Genomic DNA, 20,705 nt, shown 5'->3' with positions numbered 1-20,705 from the left:
GACTCAATTACCCATAATGATATTTTATAATTAGTTTTTAAGCATCTTTGGAGATCAAATGGAAAATGGTAGGCAAATGTCACTTTTTATTCAAAGGTCCTTCTCACATAACACATTGGACTAGAGACATGCTCCTACTAATGAATAAACTCATTCTTCTAAGATAATATACAAAGCAGAAATACTGACAGTTTCATTTGTTAAACTGAAATACTTTTCTTGTTTTTATGTTTTGAGGTCTTCAGCTGCATTATACATTTCTTTTCTCTCTTTTTTAATATATTTCTTTTCTCTACTCAACAATTGAAGATATGCTTTCAAAAAACAATTGCCTTGTTAAGACTAGTAACTTTATAAAGTTTCATGTCTTGTCTAACTTGGATAACTGGGAGCTTGGGGTTATATGTCGTTCTCAGGATGAGGTTAATTATATTTGTGTATTCAAGCATAACTATAACTATCTTGAATCTTTTCTTGTAACTGTGGAGGAAGAAAAATTATTTCCCCAGTACCCTTCTAGATTCTTGGCTGAGCCACCTTCTATAATAAAAAGACAGATTAGCACTGGAAAATAAGCAGAAGTTTAATAACATGTATACCTCCTGTATGCATGAAAGATACCCAGAAAAACTGAGTAACTTCCTGAAATGGCCCAAGCCACTGCCTTAAATACAGAAAGAATTTGTTGGGGGAAGGGGAAAGGCAGTTACAGGAGGTTATCAGGAAAAGCACAGTAAACAAGTGTATGGTCCTTACGCTGATTTAAATCATTGCTTTCTCCATTTATAAGAGTTTCAGAAATTCTAGAAAGATAGCATCCCTCTTTCTTATGCGGGGGGTGGGGGCGGGCACAGAAAGGGGGAGAGGCTGACAAATGGAGATTTTCCTTGCAAATGTAAATGTTTCATACAAAAGGGTAATATCTACTCAGTTTTCAGAGCCTTTCTATTCGCAATTTCTTAAACATAACCAGCTCAAGATAATCCTTATCCCAAAGATAAGGATTTGGGGTGGCAAAATTTGGGTTGGCAAATTTTGCTCCCCTTCATTACTAAGGATTCTGTCATGTGGTATCTTTTCAATTATTTTGACCTAAGGAAGAAATAATCCAGTCTTTTGTATTCCTACTACTTTCCTCTTGTTGGAGAGGAAAAATTTTCCTCTATTCTTTAAAAGCTCCTCTGGCTGGTGTAAGAATTAAACTAACAGGAGATGGATTAACAGGAGAAAATAAAATTTAAATTCATGTGTATGGGAACCCCACATACATAAGGGGTTCAAAGACCAAGAGGCAAAATGAGGTATATGTGTCATCCTGAGCTAAAGAATGGGGTAAAAGTTAATGGCTTCAAAGAAGAGGAAGGCAATTCTCAGGGCCATAAGAATAGGAGCTGTTTGATAATTAGATGTTTGTCCTGCCATAAACATGAGTCACTTAGATAAAATTTATCTCTGGTAATAATTTTTCTTCTTCTTCTTCTTTATTTTTTTTTCAAAGATTTTATTTATTTATTTGACAGACAGAAATCACAAATAGGCAGAGAGGCAGGGAGAGAGAGAGGAGGAAGCAGGCTCCCTGCTGAGCAGAGAACCGATCTGGGGCTGGATCCCAGGACCTTGAGATCATGACCTGAGCTGAAGGCAGAGGTTTTAACCCACTGAGCCACCCAGGTGCCCCTCTTCATCTTCTTTTTTTAAATGATTTTATTTTATTATTATCATTCTTTTTAACATTGTTAATTTTTGTTGTTGTTGTTGTTAACATATAATGTATTATTTGCCCCAGGGGTATAGGTCTGTGAATCATCAGGCTTACATATTTCACAGCACTCATCATAGCACATACCCTCCCCAATGTCCATAACCCAACCACCCTATCCATACCTCCTTACCCGCAGCAACCCTCAGTTTGTTTCATGAGATTATGAGTCTCTTATGGTTTGTCTCCCTCCTGATCCCATCTTGTTTCATTTTTTTCCCTCCCTAACCCCCTATGACCCCTGCCCTGCCTCTCAAATTCCTCATATCAGAGAAATCATATGATAATTATCTTTCTCTGACTGACTCATTTCATTTAGCATAATACCCTATAGTTCTGTCCACATGGTTGCAAACAGAAAGATTTCGTTTCTCTTGATGGCTGCATTATATATATATAGATGTATATATCTATATATATATATCTATCTCACATCTTCTTCATCCATTCATCTGTTGATGGACATGTAGGTTCTTTCCATAATTTGGCAATTGTGGACACTGCTGCTATAAACATTCGGGTGCATGTGTCCCTTCAGATCACTACATTTGTATCCTTGGGGTAAATACCCAGTAGTACAATTGCTAGGTCATAGGGTAGCTCTATTTTCAAATTTTTGAGGAACCTCCATACTGTTTTCCAGAGTGGCTGCACTGGCTTGCATTCCCAACAACAGTGTAGGAGGGTTCCTCCTTATCCTGGCCAACATCTGTCCTTTCCAGACTCGTTAATTTTAGCTATTTTGACTGGTGTGGTTTTGATTTGTATTTCCCTAATGCCAAGTGATGTGGAGCACATTTTTTGTGTCTGTTGGCCATTTGGATGTCTTCTTTGGAGAAATGTCTGTTCATGTCTTCTGCCCATTTCTTTCTTTCTTTTTTTTTTTTTTTAAGATTTTATTTATTTGACAGAGCGATCACAAGTAGGCAGAGAGGCAGGCAGAGAGAGAGGCAGAGAGAGAGGAGGAAGCAGGCTCCCTGCTGAGTAGAGAGCCGGATGTGGGGCTCGATCCCAGGACTCTGAGATCACGACCTGAGCTGAAGGCAGAGGCTTAATCCACTGAGCCACCAGGCGCCCCTTCTGCCCATTTCTTGATTGGATTATTTGTTCTTTGGGTATTAAGTTTGGTAAGTTCTTTATAGATTTTGGATTCTAGCCCTTTATCTGATATGTCATTTGCAAATATCTTCTCCCATTCTGTCAGTTGTCTTTTGGTTTTGTTGACTGTTTCCTATGCCGTGCAAAAGCTTTTTATTTTGATGAAGTCCCAAAAGTTCATTTTTGCCCTAGCTTCCCTTGCCTTTGGTGATGTTTTTAGGAAGAAGTTGCTGTGGCTGAGGTTGAAGAGGTTGCTGCCTGTGTTCTCCTCAAGGATTTTGAGGGATTCCTATCTCACACTGAGGTCTTTCATCCATTTTGAGTCTATTTTTGTGTGTGGTGTAAGGAAATGGTCCAGTTTTATTCTTCTGCATGTGGCTGTCCAATTTTCCCAACATCATTTGTGAAGAGACTATCTTTTTTCCATTGGACATTCTTTTCTGCATTGTCAAAGATTAGTTGACCATAGAGTTGAGGGTCCATTTCTGGGCTCTCTATTCTGTTCCATCAATCTATGTGTTTGTTTTTGTGCCAGTACCATGCTATATGGATGATTATAGGTTTGTAATAGAGCTTGAAGTCTGGAATTGTGATGCCACCAACTTTGGTTTTCTTTTTTAACTTTCCTCTGGCTATTTGGGATCTTTTCTGGTTCCATATAAATTTTAGGATTATTTGTTCCATTTCTTTGAAAAAAATTGATGGTATTTTGATAGGGATTGCATTAAATGTGTAGATTGCTTTAGGTAGCATAGACATTTCCACAATATTTGTTCTTCCAATCCATGAGCATGGACCGTTTTTCCATTTCTTTGTGTCTTCCTTAATTTCTTTCATGAGTCCTTTACAGTTTTCTGAGTACAGATTCTTTGCCTCTTTGGTTAGGTTTATTCCTAGATATCTTATCGTTTTGGGGCAATTGTAAATGGAATCGACTCCTTAATTTCTATTTCTTCTGTCTTGCTTTTGGTGTATAGAAATGCAAGTGATTTCTGTGCATTGATTTTATATCCTGACACTTCACTGAATTCCTATATGAGTTCTAGCAGATTTGGAGTGGAGTCTTTTGGGTTTTCCATATAAAATATCATATCATCTGCAAAGAGTGAGAGTTTGACTTCTTCCTTGCCAATTCCAATGCTTTTTATTTCTTTTTGTTGTCTAATTACTGAGGCTAGGACCTCTAGTACTATGTTGAATAGCAGTGGAGATAGTGGACATCCCTGCTGTGTTCCTGACCTTAGGGGAAAAGCTCCCAGTTTTTTCCCCATTGAGAACGATATTCGCTGTGGGTTTTTCATAGATGGTTTTGATGATATTGAGGTATGTACCCTCTATCTCTCCACTGTGCGGAGTTTTGATCAAGAAAGAATGCTGTACTTTGTCAAATGTTTTTTCAGCATCTATTGAGAGTATCATATGGTTCTTGTTCTTTCTTTTATTAATATTTTGTATCACATTGATTGATTTGCAGATGTTGAACCAACCTAGCGACCCAGGAATAAATCCCACTTCGTTGTGGTGAATAATCCATTTAATATACTGTTGGGTCCTATTGGCTAGTATTTTGGTGAGAATTTTTGCATCTGCGTTCATCAAGGATATTGGTCTATAATTCTTCTTTTTGATGGGGTCCTTGTCTGGTTTTGGGATCAAGGTAATGCCGACCTCATAAAATGAGTTTGGAAGTTTTCCTTCCATTTCTATTTTTTGGAACAGATTCAGGAGAATGGGTCTTAATTCTTCCTTAAATGTTTGGTAGCATTCCCCTGGGAAGTTGTCTGGCCCTGGGCTCTTGTTTTTTGGGAGATTTTTGATGACTGCTTCCATCTCTTTACTGGTTACGGGTCTGTTCAGGTTTTCTATTTCTTACTGGTTCAGTTTTGGTAGTTTATATGTCTCTAGGAATGTACCCATTTCTTTCAGATTGTCAAATTTGCTGGCATATTGTTGCTCATAATATGTTCTTATAATTGTTTGTATTTCTTTGGTATTGGTTGTGATCTCTCCTTTTTCATTCGTGATGTTATTAATTTGGATCCTTTCTCTCTTCTTTTGGATAAGTCTGGCCAGGGGCTTATCAATTTTATTAATTCTTTCAAAGAACCAGCTCTTAGTTTCATTGATTTTTTCTACTGTTCTTTTGGTTTCTATGTTATTGATTTCTGCTCTGGTCTTTATTATTTCTCCAACTCCTTTAGGTGTAGGGTTAGATTGTGTACTTGAGACCTTTCTTGTTTCTTGAGAAAGGCTTGTATTTCTATATACTTTCCTCTCAGGACCACCTTTGCTGTGTCCCAAAGATTTTGAACAGCGTGTTTTCATTTTCATTTGTTTCCATGAACTTTTTAAATTCTTCTTTAATTTCCTGGTTGATCCATTCATTCTTTAGTAGGATACTCTTTAGCCTCCATGTATTTGAGTTCTTACCAACTCTCCTCTTGTGATTGAGTTCTAGTCTCAGAGGATTGTGGTCTGACAATATGCATGGAATGATCCCAATCTTTGGTACCAGTTGAGATCTGATTTGTGACCCAGGATGTGATCTATTCTGGAGAATGTTCCATGCACACTAGAGAAGAATGTGCATTCTGTTATTTTGGGATAGAATGTTCTAAATATATTTAACTAAATTTAAAGCCTTTGTTTCTTTGTTGATCTTTTGCTTAGATGATCTGTCCATTTCAGTAAGGGGGATGTTAAAGTCCCCTACTATTAATGTATTATTGTTGATGTGTTTCTTTGATTTTGTTATTAATTGGTTTATGTAATTGGTTGCTCCCATGTTAGGGGCACAGATATTTAAAATTGTTAGATATTCTTGTTAGATATTCTTGTTGGACAGACCCTTTAAGTATGATATAGTGTCCTTCCTCATCTCTTATTATAGTTTTTGGCTTAAGATCTAACTGATCTGATATAAGGATTGCCAGCCCAGCTTTCTTTTGATGTCCATTAGCACAGTAAATTGTTTTCCACCCCTTCATTTTAAATCTGGAGGTGTCTTTGGGTCTAAAATGAGTTTCTTGTAGACAGCATATTGATGGGTTGTTTTTTTTTTTTAATCTAATCTGATACCCTGTGTCTTTTGATTGGGGCATTTATCCCATTTACATTCAGGGTTACTATTGAAAGATGTGAATTTAGTGTCACTGTATTGCCTGTAAGGCGACTGTTACTGTATATTGTCTCTGTTCCTTTTTGGTCTATGTTACTTATAGGTTCTCTCTTAGCTTACAGGACCCCTTTTAATATTTCCTGTAGGGCTGATTGGTGTTTACAAATTCTTTTAGTTTTTGTTTGTCCTGGAGGGTTTTTATCTCTCCTTCTATTTTCAATGACAGCCCAGCTGGATAGAGTAATTTTTGCTGCATATTTTTCTCATTTAGTGCTCTGAATATATCATGCCAGTCCTTTCTGGCCTGTCAAGGTCTCTGTGGATAGGTCTGCTGCCAGTCTAATATTTCTACTGTTGTATGTTACAGACCTCTTGTCCCGAGCTGCTTTCAGGATTTTCTCTTTGTCACTAAGACTTGTAAGTTTTACTATTAGATGATGGGGTGTGGACCTATTTTTGTTTATTTTGAGGGGGGGCTTCTCTGTGCCTCCTGAATTTTGATGCTTGTTCCCTTTGCCCAATTAGGGAAACTCTTTATATAATTTGCTCCAATATACCTTCTGCCCCTCTCTTGCTTTCTTCTTCTTCTGGAATCCCAGTTATTCTAATATTGTTTAATCTTATACTTATCTCTTGAATTCTCCCCTCGTGGTCTAGTAGTTGTTTATTTCTCTTTTCCTCAGCTTCTTTATTCTCTATCATTTGGTCTTCTATATCAGTACTTCTCTCTTCTGCCTCATTTATCCTAACAGTAAAAGCCTCCATTTTTAATTGCACCTCCTTAATTGCTTTTAAATTTCAGCTTGGTTAGTTTTTAGTTCTTTTATTTCTCCAGAAAGGGATTTTATTTCTCCAGCAAGGGATTCTCTAGTATCTTCCATGTTTTTTTCAAGCCCAGCCAGCACCTAGATAATCATTATCCTGAACTCTAGTTCTGCAATGTTACTAATGTCTGTAATGATTAGGTCCCTGGCTGTTGGTACTGTTTCTTGTTCTTTCTTTTGTGGTGAGTTTTTCCACCTTGTCATTTTATCCAGATAAGAACAGATAAATGAGAGAGCAAAATACTAAAAGGGTAGCAATGATCCCAGAAAAATATACATTAACCAAATTAGAAGAGACTGGAAACCAGGGGGAGAAGTAACAGGGAAAAAAAGAAAAAATATATATATTAGATGGGTGAATAGAACAGAACCACACACTTGATCTTGGGTGTATTTTGGTCTGTTAGAAGAAACTACCTCCCAAAATTTTTAAGAAAGAAAAACTTGTATATATACAAAAATGAGGGTAAACAGGATGAAGGGATTGAATATTATTGTAAAGATGAAAATTAAAAAAGGTTCTAAAAAAGGAATTGATAAGATAAGAAGTTGGTTGAAAAAAGAAAAAAAAAAGAGGAAAGAATATGATCAGGCTGGAGACTAGAACAAAGCCATGTGCTAGATTTAGGGTATATTTTGATCTATTAGAAGAAATTATATCCCAAAATTTTAAAGAAAAACAAAACCTATATGTATATAAAAATAAGGTTAAATACAGTAAGAGGATAAAATATGATTATAACAATGAAAATTAAAAAGGATTTTTATAAAGGTATTGATAAGGTAAAATAGTTAAAAAATGTTAAAATAAGAAAGAGGAAAGATTTAAAAAATAGAATAAGAAAAAAATTTTTAAAAATTAACTTTGCAATACTAAAGGATCATGTGAAAAAAGCCGTGAATTCTATGTGTTGCTTTCCACTAGCTCTGGAGTTCCTCAGTTCTTATTGATTGATGAACTTGGTGTTCTTGTTGATCTTCTGGGGGAGGGGCCTGTTGCAGTGATTCTCAAATGTCTTTGCCCAAGGCAGAATTGCACCGCCCTTGCCAGGGGCCAGGCTAAGTAATCTGCTCAGGTTTGATCTCGGAAGCTTATGTTCCCAGAACACTTTCCGTAGAGCTCTGGAGGTCTGGAATGAAAATGGCGGCCTCCCAATCTCAGGTGCAGAGGAGCCAAGAGCCAAGACACACTCCTAAGTGTGTCCTTGGAGAAAAGTGGTCAATCACTCCTGTCTCCTTGGTCTCCGGCTGCGATCTGAGCTCACCTGATCTGTGACTGAGAGTTTCTATCTCTGGCTCACAGCCCCGTTTAGAGTCTCCAAACCCCAGCACACTCCTGCACTGCTCTTCCCAGAGGACAAGATGAGTCTTCCTGGATCTGCCACTTGTGGGATCCCTTGAAGAGCAGTGGCTTGACTGCACCTTGGATCATGGTTTAAGGTAATTCCAAACCGAGAGCCTGCTTCACGGCTCTGTCTCTGCAGCTGGCTTCCCTGCTCTGATACCTGGGAGCTCTGCCACATTCAGACACCCCTGGTCTTTCTGCGACCCTGAGGGATCTGAAACCATACTGTCCCTGGGACGACTCCACCCCCTGCTTAGCCTCTGGAGTGATGTCCCTCAGTGGATTAGACTTCTCAAAGTTCTGATTTTGTGCTCCACTGTTCTCTCACTTGACAGAAACCTTCCTCCCCCCACCCCTGCCCGCTCTCTATCTTCCCGTATGTTGCCTCGGATTCACTTTTTCGCACATCCTACCTTCTGCAAAGTGCTATATTTTCTGTTCCTAGAGTTGCTGCTCTTCTTCTCTTGAATCTCTTGTTGAGGTTGTAGGTGTTCAGGATGGTTTGATAACTATCTAGCTGAACTCCTGGGACCTGATGATATTTTGGTCTCCTGCTCCTCTACATCTTACCCCTCTTCCTTAAAGGATTCTATTTTTAAATAATCTCTATACCCAACTTGGGGCTGGAACTTACAACCTTGAGGTCAAGAGTTGCATGCTCTACAAACTGAGCCAGCTGGGTGCCCCTCTGATAATAACTCCTATTCTAATAAAGACTCCTAGTTTAGATTCTTCTAGGCAGTTAGGGAGGGGGAATGATTCCCCTGAGCCCACAGGGTCTTTATTGCTTTCAGTTCAAAATATTTCAAAGTGGCATATTTGGGGGAGATTTGTTCTGAATCCCTTCATTTTCAACTCTTTATTAGAAAAAATATATACTCTAACCAGAGTTTTCTTCCCCAAGCAGAGCCAACCACAAGTTAGGATAGTAATGTACACTCCACTGTTTCTTGCTCTCACTGACTAACATAGGACCACAAAGCCTTGCAAAACCATCCATAAGAGGGTGTCCAATGATTTGTTTTCCATTAGCTGGTGAACAAATCCATTTCCACCAATAGTTTATGCTACTTTTCGAGGCACAATGCTACTTTTTTGGTCTTTTTTCTTGTGGGGTCACTATTCCATAAAGGAGCCAGGCCATAAGGGTGGGTTGCAAAGCAGTGTTCCATGTCCAGGTCCTTTTTAGTTTTTATTTACACCTCCTCTCTGTGTTCTTATGGGATATAGATTAAGAGGTAAATCCAAGAGATAGTCCCCATGCTGTTCAGAATCTTTTCTTACTGTCAAGGTCTAAAGAACTTTCTATTGGTTCAAACTCAGCCAGAGTTCCCTCTGGGAGACTCCTTAGTCTTCATGAAAATAGGATTTTGACTAAAGAAGCCAAGGTATGCCCAGAGCTGTACTTAGACCCAACAGGAAATCCCAACCCACCATCTTAGCCACTATGCAAAATATTTTCTTTATTTCTATATTCCTTGAGCTCCTGTCATGTATTCAGCTGCTACTTGTCACCTCCATATACCAGCCTTCCCATTTTTAAAGCAGAAGAGTTAGGTTCTTGTCTCATGGAGTTGAAGAATGAATCTCACAGACAAAGAAGAGTGAGCAAAGGGTTAGAAGTTTATTAAACAAGGATACAGAAAAAGCTCTCTGGAGTGAAAGGGGTCTGGACAGGGTTGCCAATGAGGGCCTCCACTGTCAGTCTTTTATTTAGAACTGACCAGGGAGCTTGTGGTCATATCATTCTTGTGATGTCTTGGCTTGAGTAAGGACTGGACTGGTGATAACATCTTTAATGGTTTACTTCTTTTTTTTTTTAGGGTCTGGTCATTGTTTATTGGTCACAGATGACTATCATAAAGAAGACAACTGGGGCGCCTGGGTGGCTCAGTGGGTTAAGCCTCTGCCTTCGGCTCAGGTCATGATCCTGGGGTCCTGGGATCGAGCCCTGCATCGGGCTCTCTGCTCCGCGGGGAGCCTGCTTCCCTTCGTCTCTCTCTCTCTGCCTGCCTCTCTGCCTACTTGTGATCTCTGTCTGTCAAATAAATAAATAAAATCTTTAAAAAAAAAAAAAGAAGAAGACAACTCTCCCCACATGTCTAGGGCAGGGGTCTGGTTTGTTCTCTTACCTCTGGTTTCCTTACACCTCCACATTTTTGTGATTTTTGTGAGCCTGATCCCATAGCCCCCTACCTATCTCTCCCTACCTAACCTTGCCTGTTCCTTACTCATTTTCAGTATAATACTACCCAGTCTTCCAAATTCTCAGGCCAAAATATTGGAGTCCCCCTTGATTTTTTTTTCACACATTGCATGTGATCCATTAGCAAATCTGATTGAAATATATCTGGAATCCACCCACTTCTCCCCACTCCCTTTTCAATCAACCTATCTTCACCTCCAACCTGGATTATTGCATTACCTTCCTAAGTAGTCTCTTCACTTCCTTCCCTGCCCCTACTCTATATTCTCCTGCCAGCAGCCAGAAGCATCCCTTCCATAATAGAAGTCAGTTATATCATTCCTTTGCTCAAAACCCTCCAAGCCTCCCTCTTTAATTTGGGGATGAGCAACATGAAGAAATAGCCCCCACACTGTTTCCATTTTTTACTGGATGAGTGGCAACAGATATGTACAGCGTCTGAGGGTTGAGGTTTAAAAGGTGGAAGCTTTCTAGAGTTGCTGGTTGCCAGCAGTTATAGAAGAATCCTTTGGTGCTTGACAGCAACAGAGGTGATGGCTTTCTTATTGGCCAGACCTGGGCATTGCTCTAAGAAGGGTAGACTGTAGTCTGTGTTTCCAGCCCCCTCAGTCACCTGGTCAGCTAATTTCTTTTAGTAAGGGCCTTTTCTGCTTAATTTTGCCAGAATGACTTCTTTTGTTTGCAACTAAGAATCCCAACTTTTTGAGGAGGGAAAAAAAAAACCTACTAGAAGATTCCCTTTTTTAACATTTTGGTGCACTTTTCAACATTTCATAGACATATGTGTGTTTTTAATATATACATATATAATATACATGCAGAGATTTATTTGTTCAACGAGGACATGATTTTATGCAATTTTGTATCTTGCTAATTTTTCTCTACTTATCTTCATTTTATAAGTATGTTTTTTGTTATTTTAAGTTTTCATTAACATTTTGAGGGCTGTACAATGTTTCCTCAAATTAATGCATTGTACTTTAGGTAACAAATTATTGTTGGATATTTAGATTGTTTTCAGTTTTTATCTTCTTCATATATAATGCTGCTATGATTATATTTATATATAAGGCCTATTCCAAGTTTAGTAGGATTGATTCCTAAAAACTGAATGACTGGGTAACAAGGTATGAATGTTTTTAAGATTCCAAATATATAGTGTCCAATTACCCTCTTAGAACTTGTATTAATTTATACTTCCAACACCATCATGTGGGTATTGAGGTCATATATTATCCTAAATGTTGGAATAATGTATAAATATGAACCTGGTTGTACATATTGTCTTAAAGAACCTGAGCTAGACACCAGCTGAAGCAGTAAACATAGATTTTATTTAGAAACTATTGCAATAGGGGTAAAGAGTCCCTAGGATAGAACTGGGCTCAATTCTGAATGCAGTAAAGACAACTCAGGATTTACAGCCAAGAAACAAGAGTTGAGGAGGGCGTTGGGGGATGGAAAATTATAAAGAGCAGGCCAGACTGATTGGATATCATGAGGAATTTGATTAGATATTAAAGATATGTATATATGTATATGTGTGTGTGTGTGTGTGTGTGTGTGTGTGTGTGTGTGTGTGTATATCAAGGGTGAGGGATATTTTCTCTTACAGGGGCCAAGGAAAGGCTACCTCAAGATGGGCCCACTCCGGAGTCTTATGCTGAGATTATTTTGAAGCTGAAGATTATTTTGAGCTGAAGGTAAGCAAGACCCTGTGAACTCAAGAGAAATTTTTGCCCCTCCCTTAACTAGATAGAATAATCTAAACTGGGGGTCTTTCCCAGAACAGGGATTATTAGCAGAGATAAATTTTATCTGAGTGAATCATCTATATGTCAGGAGAAGCATCTAATTACCAAACATCTGCTCTTCTTATCACTCTGTGAAGTACATTCCTTTCCTCTGAAGTCCTAGACCTCTACCCCCTTCTTAATTCAAGAAGACATATATACCTCGTTTTGCTTGACTGCCTTTGGAATTTCTTAGTCTACATGGATTCCCTGTACATACATTATTAAATTTTATTTTCTCCTGTATGTCTCATGTCACTCTGATTCTTAATCCAGCTAGAAAGACCTTGCGGGGGATGGGAATTCTTGCTCCCTGATACTCTCAGCTGATAGGATTGTTGATAAAGTTGTGCTATGCAGGTCTGGCAAGGGTGGGAGTTGGGGACAAGGTTGAGGCCTAGTCAAGAACAGGACTTTGAGGAGTCTGACTGAAGTCCCATCAAGGAGATCATCTGGTTGATGTACATATTAAGTACTTCTTTTCTATCCTTTCGCATGCTGAGTTTTAGTTTATCACTTCCTGACTTCAGTTTCAGCCACACAGACCTCAAGGAACAGTTTTTTCCAAAGAGGAAGTCACATGGAACTTCTAAATTTTGCCTTTCACATAACAAGAGAGATGGCATCCAAATGAAATTTATAAGCACTGGGATCAATTCTGCTCAATCTTAAAGAGAGTAGTCACTCTTAAAAATATGAACTCAAAGATGATATTAGCATGAGACTTGAGTAACATATATTTCTGAACTCTTAAACGTTGCCACACTTGTCTTCCTATATATATATATACACAAGAATTATGTATACACATTTCTAAAAACTTCCCCTAGCTTGATCTGTTTCAGAGGAAAACATTTACTGAAGCATCACATCCTCTGGTTGCATTTCTTAGTTTGGTAGGAGTCCAAATATGACTTAACTCAGTTTTAGCATAAAATCTGCCTGATGCTCCTTTTTCTGTTTCTCTGTGGAGCGATGCTGTTCTGATTTGAAGGTGGCAAGAGAGAAGTTCTTATTGGGCCCTCCCTCAAGTGCCTTCATGGGCCTTTACAGGGGCGACCTCAGAGCCTGCTTTATGTGCTACCACAGTTACACTACCAGCCTCACAGTAGCTCAGCAAAGAGCTTGGTACCAACGGAACATTGTGTGCAGGAAGAGGAACTCTCTTGTGGAGAGGCTGAGAGCTGGTATGTAGTTACCATAGCAACAAGCCTTCGCCTTCCGCCATTCTGCTTTTACCCTGCCAGACACTGGGAAGCCAAATAAGCCTATCTGGACTATTCCGCTTACACCAAGAGGGTGGCTCTCTTCTGCCAGCTCACCGTGGTCCTTTCACAAGACAGAGATCCATGATCTTATACTTTCCATTGTAGTGTGGCCCACCATGTTCTCAGTTAATGTTCACCCTCATTAGTATCCTGGAAAGTGTGTACTATATAGCTAAATTTTTGATGAGGAAATTAAGTGTTAAGAAATTTCCTCGAGTTTACAGTAAATGAAAGAAGCTTCTTGATTATATTTTTTATTAAAGATTTTATTTATTTATTTGAGAGAGAGAAAAAGAAAGGCAGAGCATAGTAGAGGGGGAGGGGCAAAGGAAGAGGGAGAATCAGACTGCCCCCCCCCCCCCCAGCTGGGAGCCCCATGTGGGACTTGATCCCAGGACCCTGGGATTATGACCTGAGGTGAAGGCAGATGCTTAACTGACTGAGCCACCCAGACACCCCTCATCTCTCTTCTTTATACCAATGACTCATATCCATATCCTGTGCATTTGACAGTTCACATCACCACAATTTGTCATTGTTTTTAATCAGCTCTCCCCAGTATTTCTGGGTTATGGCCATTTGAGAACCACCACGTGGTTTCTCTTTGCCATAATGAAAACTGTTCTCTGGCAAAGTACTTAGGTTGAGGGCACTTATTCATTCTCATTCTCTGTATCTTAGGATGTCAGGACCAAAATTCTCCCAGGTTTCTACTGCTGCTTCCAGTGTTACACAAGCTTTCTTCAGTAAGACTTTGTGAGTACATGGCATCCATTTGCACTGAATTCCATTCTTACCCTCATCCTCCTCAGACCTCCCCTAAAGTCCTCAAGGACTTGGGCCATAGCCTATAGCTGTTGTCTCCATTTGGATATCTAACACCCTGCACAAACTTTTTAGCCCAACTTTTTAACTCAACTTCATTGATTTTAAGAAATCATTCACATGGATTATCAGCTAGGGTTGCTCCACTTCCAAACTCCAACTGGCATTACTCTACCTCCAAATTCCTACAGTCTTCTGTCTCCCACCTCCCAGTCCCTGCTACTAAATCTGCTGCCTGTGCTTTTGGTGACTCAAAAGTTTCTCATCTTATTCCTTCACTTATCATCCCCTTGACTCTGGCCTGCTTGTTCCTTTTCACTATCTAGCCTAGATACCAATGATCAGGAATCACAAGCATGTTCACACCAGTATCTTCCAAATTCTCATTTTGGGATCTCTCTGTGAGCTTGGTCAGCCAATCCTTGATCAAAGAATGTGTGTTGGTTTGGGGCGCCTGGGTGGCTCAGTGGGTTAAGCCGCTGCCTTCGGCTCAGGTCATGATCCCAGGTCCTGGGTTCAAGCTCCGCATCGGGCTTTCTGCTCAGCAGGGAGCCTGCTTCCTCCTCTCTCTCTGCCTGCCTCTCTGCCTACTTGTGATTTCTCTCTGTCAAATAAATAAATAAAATCTTAAAAAAAAAAAAAAAGAATGTGTGTTGGTTTAATTTTTACTAAGTAGAATTATAGAAAGTAGAAAAACCATGTTGATGGTCATCATCACTATGTTTTTTTTGTTGTTGTTGTTCCTCAGCATTTTAAATGAGATACATTTTTTATTTTGAGCAATGGTGTATCCAAGCCTTTTGCAATCCTTAAGCCACTGACCCACCCTGAGAAACTGGTCTTCTGTAATTCAGCTTCCTCAAGCTTCTCGGCAGGCACAAAATGCCAGGTTCTTCTCTGAATCAGTGATTCTGTTCCTTTTGACACAAGTGTCATTTTCTTACTTCTTTCTTTGTCCAACTCCTACTTATCCCATAAGGCCCAACTCAAATGTTTCTCATTCTCTGTTGCATTTTCTGACTCTCCTTTCCTCTGTGTTCTCTTTTTTCCTTTACACACATGTTTTCCTTTTCCACTAAATTATGACACAGAAGCAGTTTGTTTTCATTACATTACCTCTTACCATCTTTCCTTCTGCCTTAGTCCTCTCAAGTTTTACAACAAAATATAGACTGGGTGGCTTATACAACAGACCTCTATTTCTCACAGTTCTGGAGATTGGGACATCCCACCATCTGTGGGCAGGCAGATTCAGTTGGTGGTGAGAGGCCTCTTTCTGGCTTGTAGAGGGCTGCCTTCTCACTCTGTCATCACATAGTAGAGAAAATGAGAGAAAGAGAGAGCTCTGGCTTCTTCCTCTTCTTATAAGGACACTAATCCCTTCATGGGGGCTCCACCTTCAAAACCTCATCTAGACTTAATTACTCCCTAAAGACCCTGTATCCTAATACCATTACATTGAGGGTTAGGGCTTCAACATATGAATCTGGAGGGGATGCAAACCTTCAGTCAATATACCCTCTAATTCAGAATCCTGACCTCAAATTATATTAAGTAATCAGAAGCCTGGTGGGATATTGGACAAGATACACTCTAGAGTTGGGGCATTGCAAGATCTGAGTCTTTAAATTTGTGCCATCTAGTGCCATCGCCACTAGCTACATGCGGCTTCCTGAGCACTGGGACTGTAGCTAGCCTAAACTGAATTGTGTTCTAAGTATAAAATATACACTGGATTTTAAAGACTTAGTATGAAACAAAAGATGTAAAATATCTCTTTAATACTTTTAATATTGATTGAATGTTGAAATAATACTACTTTGGGTAAGTTAGATTAATAAAGTCTGTTATTAAAATTAATTTCACCTGCTGCTTTTTACTTTGTTAATATAACTACAAAATATTTAAAATAGCAGGTATGGCTTGCATTATATTTCTATTAGTGATGTCTAAATAAATATTCATATATATATATATATATATATATATATATATATAATAGGCAGTATGAATATAGTGACTAGCATAGAAGTATGGACCAATACAATTTAAGAATATTTTAACTAGGAACTTTGTGTACAAATCTGTACTTACAAGAATATTCCATTTTTTATAATTCTGCAAACTATATAGTAAATTCAGGTTTCTTATCAATATGAGATTAGGATTAGAAAGACGTTGGTGACAATGCCACCCTGCCTCATTATTAGAAGATTCTAGGCTATCTGCTCCTCCCTGTTCAATAGACAGCTGCATCTTCTGGTGCAGTGCCATCCACAATCCCCTAGGCACAATGGTGAAAGTCGGAGGAAATGGATTTGGCCCTATTGGGTGCCTGGTCACCAGGGCTGCTTTTAACTCTCGGAAAGTGGATATTGTCACCATCAGCGACCCCTTCATTGACCTCAACTGTATGGTCTACATATTTCAGTATGATTCCATTCATGGCAAATTCCATGGTGCTCTCAAGGCTGAGAATGAGAAACTTGTTATCAGGGGAAAGCCCACCTCCATCTTCCAGGAGCCAGAGCCTGCCCATGTCAAATGGGGTGATGCTGGTGCTGAGTATTTTGTGGAGCCCCCTGGGGTCTTCACCACCATGGAGAAGATGCTCACTTGAAGAGTGAAGCCAAGAGGGTCATTATTTCTGCCCTTCTCCTGAGGCCCCCATGTTTGTGATGGGTATGAACCACGAGAAGTAGGACTGCTCCCTCAAGACTGTCATCAGTACTTCCTGCACCACCAACCCTCTGACCAAGGTCACCCATGACAGCTTCAGCATTGTGGAAAGACTCGTGGCCACAGTCCATGCCATCACTGCCACCCAGAAGACCATGGACAGCCCCTCTGGGAAGCTGCAGTGTGATGGCCAAAGGGCTGTCCAGGACATCATCCCTGATTCTGCTGGCACTACAAAAGATCTAGGCAAGGCATCCCTGAGCTGAATGGGAAGCTCACTGGCATGATCTTCCATGTCCACACCCCCAATGTGTCAGTCATGGATCTGACCTGCCACCTGGAGAAAGCTGCCAAATACAATGACATCAAAAAGATGGTAAAACAGGCATAGAAGATCCCTTCAAGGGCATCCTGGGCCCAGGACCAGTTGTTTCCTGCAACTTTAACAGTGATGCCCACTCTTCCACCTTCAGTGCTGGGGCTGGCATTGTTCTCAATGACCATTTTGTCAAGTTCATTTCCTGGTATGGTAATGAATTTGGCTACAGCAACCGGGGGGTGGACCTTATGGTCCATATGGCCTCCAAGGAGTAAGAGCTGCTGGACACTCATTAGGGGAGTCTGCTTCAGGATTCTCTCCCTCTCCCTCTACCCCCAACCTTGCCCACATGTGCACCTGTGTGTGTGCTCTCTCTCTCTTTTTAAAATAAATAAATAAATTGTTTTTAAAAATTTAAAAAAAAAGTCCTTTTCTGAAAGCAATTTATCTTAAGATAATTGTGGTGGCTAAACTTTTAAAATTATTACAAATACAGAAAAGATAAATTACTTTCTAAATCCATACACAGGAAAAAAATGAATAACTATTAATAGATTAATACTTGTGTTTATGAAGTATTTGCATAATGTATGATGCTACTAGATTTAATCATTCATGAGATAAGTTTGTCATGTATCTGAACGTGAGTACCTCGTTAGGTATCTGAACATAACCCAAGTGTTTCCAGGTAGGAATAAGGGATATAAATGGTCAAAGAGATAATGTAGCCAATATAATCATAACATCGAGACTTACCCAGTTAACATCTATACTATTCAAGTAGCTCCACACTTTTAGCCTAATAAATTTCTCACTTGGGAGAAGGAAATGGTTTTGAACTTGATCAACTCAAAGGAAGTGGTGGTTTCAACAAGATGTTGCTCTTTCCTTTCAATGTTCTAGTTCTTTTTTTCCCCTTTGTTTTCTTTTGGCAGTTTCTCTGCTAAAACACCTTTAGCATGTTATGCCAGTTGTGGTTCCGTGGGCAACTGTATTTTTATTACAGGCCATAGAAGACTATTTGCTTTCTTAAATATAAATACAATTTAAGAAACAAAAATGTTTTGGGGTGCCTGGGTGGCTCAGTCAGTTGAGTGTCTGCCTTCAGCTCAGGTGATGATCTCGGAGTCCTGGGATCAAGCCCCAGGTTGGGCTCCCTGCTCAGCGGAGAGCTTGCTTCTCCTTCTGCCTGTGCTCTCTCTCTCTCTCTCTCAATCTATCTCAAATAAATAAAATCTAAAAATAAAAGGAAAAAAGAGAAAAAAATGTTTTTAAAATCTTTGATTCATTACCATTGCTATAAAATACTGTCCTTCGTCTCTGACCCAGAAGTCCTGTATTTTCTCTCAGTATCCTCGAAACTGTGGTTGACTAACTTGTTAGTTTGCAAGCAACATACAGTCTTGGACCTTTCATAGTTATCTTTTTTAAAATTATTATTTTTTTTTAATGGGAAGCTACTTAGATTTTTCTTTATTCTCACGTTGGTTTTGAAGGTGGACTCATTCAAGAATTTGCTCATTCCAACTAAATCATTTAATCTATTGACAAAAAGTTATTTGTTAGTTTCATTTATTTTTCTTCTAATTTCTCCTCCAGGATCTCTAGTAGTGTCCCTTGTTTTATTTCTGATGTTGGTAATTTTTGTTTCCTCTTTTTTTTTCATAACCAGTCTTGCTAGGGAGTTACCATTTTTATTAACCCAATATAGGTAGGCTCGGCCAGGATTCCATCCGGCTACCTACTGTAAGGAGGGCTAAGAGCTTAGGCCAAAGTCAGTGTTAGGAGAGCCTAACCCGACAGAAAGGATTGAGAAATTACAAGCCACATCAAAAACCAAATGGGAACCCTACCAATGAATGGTGTTTGAGTTCATATGATAGCTAAGATTGAAGTCAGCGAAGACGAAACAAAATAAAATCACACACATGAAAACGTGAGTTTGTTCTGATAGCTGTTGGGTCCGTTATCAAAGGAACAAGACTGAGACAAAGTTACGCAAAGCCTTATTCTATGCCAAGCATTAGAAGTTAGACTGACTGGCCAGGGTAACGAGGCTGAGACAAAGTGAAAGTTATGTAAAGCTTTATTTTATGCCAAGCATTAGAAGTCAGATTGACTGGCCAGGGCCGCCTCCGAAGAGAGCGACACCCCTTGGTCTTACAGGCTAGTTTTTATAGGGCACAATCGCAGACATCTACATATGTGGCTTTGGCTGATTGGATGTCTCCTACCTGTGTGTTTTAGGAAAGGTTACCTGGAACCGATACTAGTAACTGCTGAGGCATTTATTAAACAATAAAATGGCCTTGTTTTAGGTGTGTGTTTTAGCAACAGTTACCTGGAACTGATATCAGTAACTGTTGAGGCATTTATTAAACAACAAAATGTCTACCTAGGCAACATGGAGTCACTATGGCTAAGTAGGCCCAGGCAGGCCCTAGGGGGTTAACATGTTTTAATGTGGAATCGACCCCAACATCCCCCCCTTTTCTTTGGAGATTAGTCAATTCTTTAACTTTTTAAAGGATCAGTTAGTACTGGAATTAGGATGGGAACCGCAGGTTTTGTCTGTTTTATTCCTGCAGTAAGATGTTGGAATCCCTCAGGTCCTCTATAGGATGACAGTAAACGGTCCCTTCCGATGAGACTTTAAGTTTTTCACTCGGTGGCGGTGTATCCAAACCAAGTCTTTGGGTTGGTAAGGATGTGGTTTTACCTCCGTTTCCGTCTCAGTGTAGGCAGTTCGGATCCCTGTGTGGGCTCTTTTTAAGACAGACTGTAATGCCTGCAGTGACTGGAATACAGATTGATTAGTCATTTCCACTAGGGCAACCTCTTGTAGTCATGGGCAGAGTGGAGGGGGTCTCCCGAACCTTATTTTAAATGGGGTAACCTTGTTTAAGTAGGGTGTACATTGCACCCTAAGGAGGGCGAAGGGAAGGAGATCTACCCATCCACCGCCAGTTTTCAGAACTAACTTTGTCAAGGTTTTTTGAGTCCGGTTCATTTTCTCTACTTGTCCAGAACTCTGGGGCCGGTAGGCACAGTGTAGTTTTCAATTAGTGCCCACGGCCTTGGCCAATGCCTGTGAGACTGAACTCACAATTGCAGGGCCGTTGTTTGACCCAATCACGAGAGGCAACCTAAACCTAGGAATTATTTTTTAGTAGTTTTTGGCTACTATTCCTGCCATTTTATGTTTGGCAGAAAAAGTTTTTACTCAGTCTGAAAAGGTATCTATAAAAACTAACATTTTTTATTTTATTTTTGTAAAATCCACTTCCCAATAAACTCCTGGTTTTTACTTCTTTCTTTTTTTTTTCCCATTGTAGTTTTCCTGCTTCTACTGCCTGACATTGAGCACATCTATCAACTATATCCTGAGCCATACGCCCTAATTTAGATACCTAAAATTGCTTGCCCATGAGTTCCTTAAGTTTGTGTGTCCCTAAATGAGTGCCCTGATGT

General features: G+C 39.6%; 1 pseudogene; it reads left to right on the top strand.

Moving 5' to 3' along the window:
* LOC125106476 (glyceraldehyde-3-phosphate dehydrogenase-like) lies at positions 1 to 17,603 on the top strand (annotated as a pseudogene).
* The last annotated feature ends 3,102 nt before the right edge of the window (positions 17,604 to 20,705 follow it).

Source organism: Lutra lutra, chromosome 8 (assembly GCF_902655055.1).
Source record: "Lutra lutra chromosome 8, mLutLut1.2, whole genome shotgun sequence".
NCBI lineage: Eukaryota > Metazoa > Chordata > Mammalia > Carnivora > Mustelidae > Lutra > Lutra lutra.
Note: the sequence above shows the minus strand (reverse complement) of the source record. Positions and strands in the feature narration are given on the sequence as shown.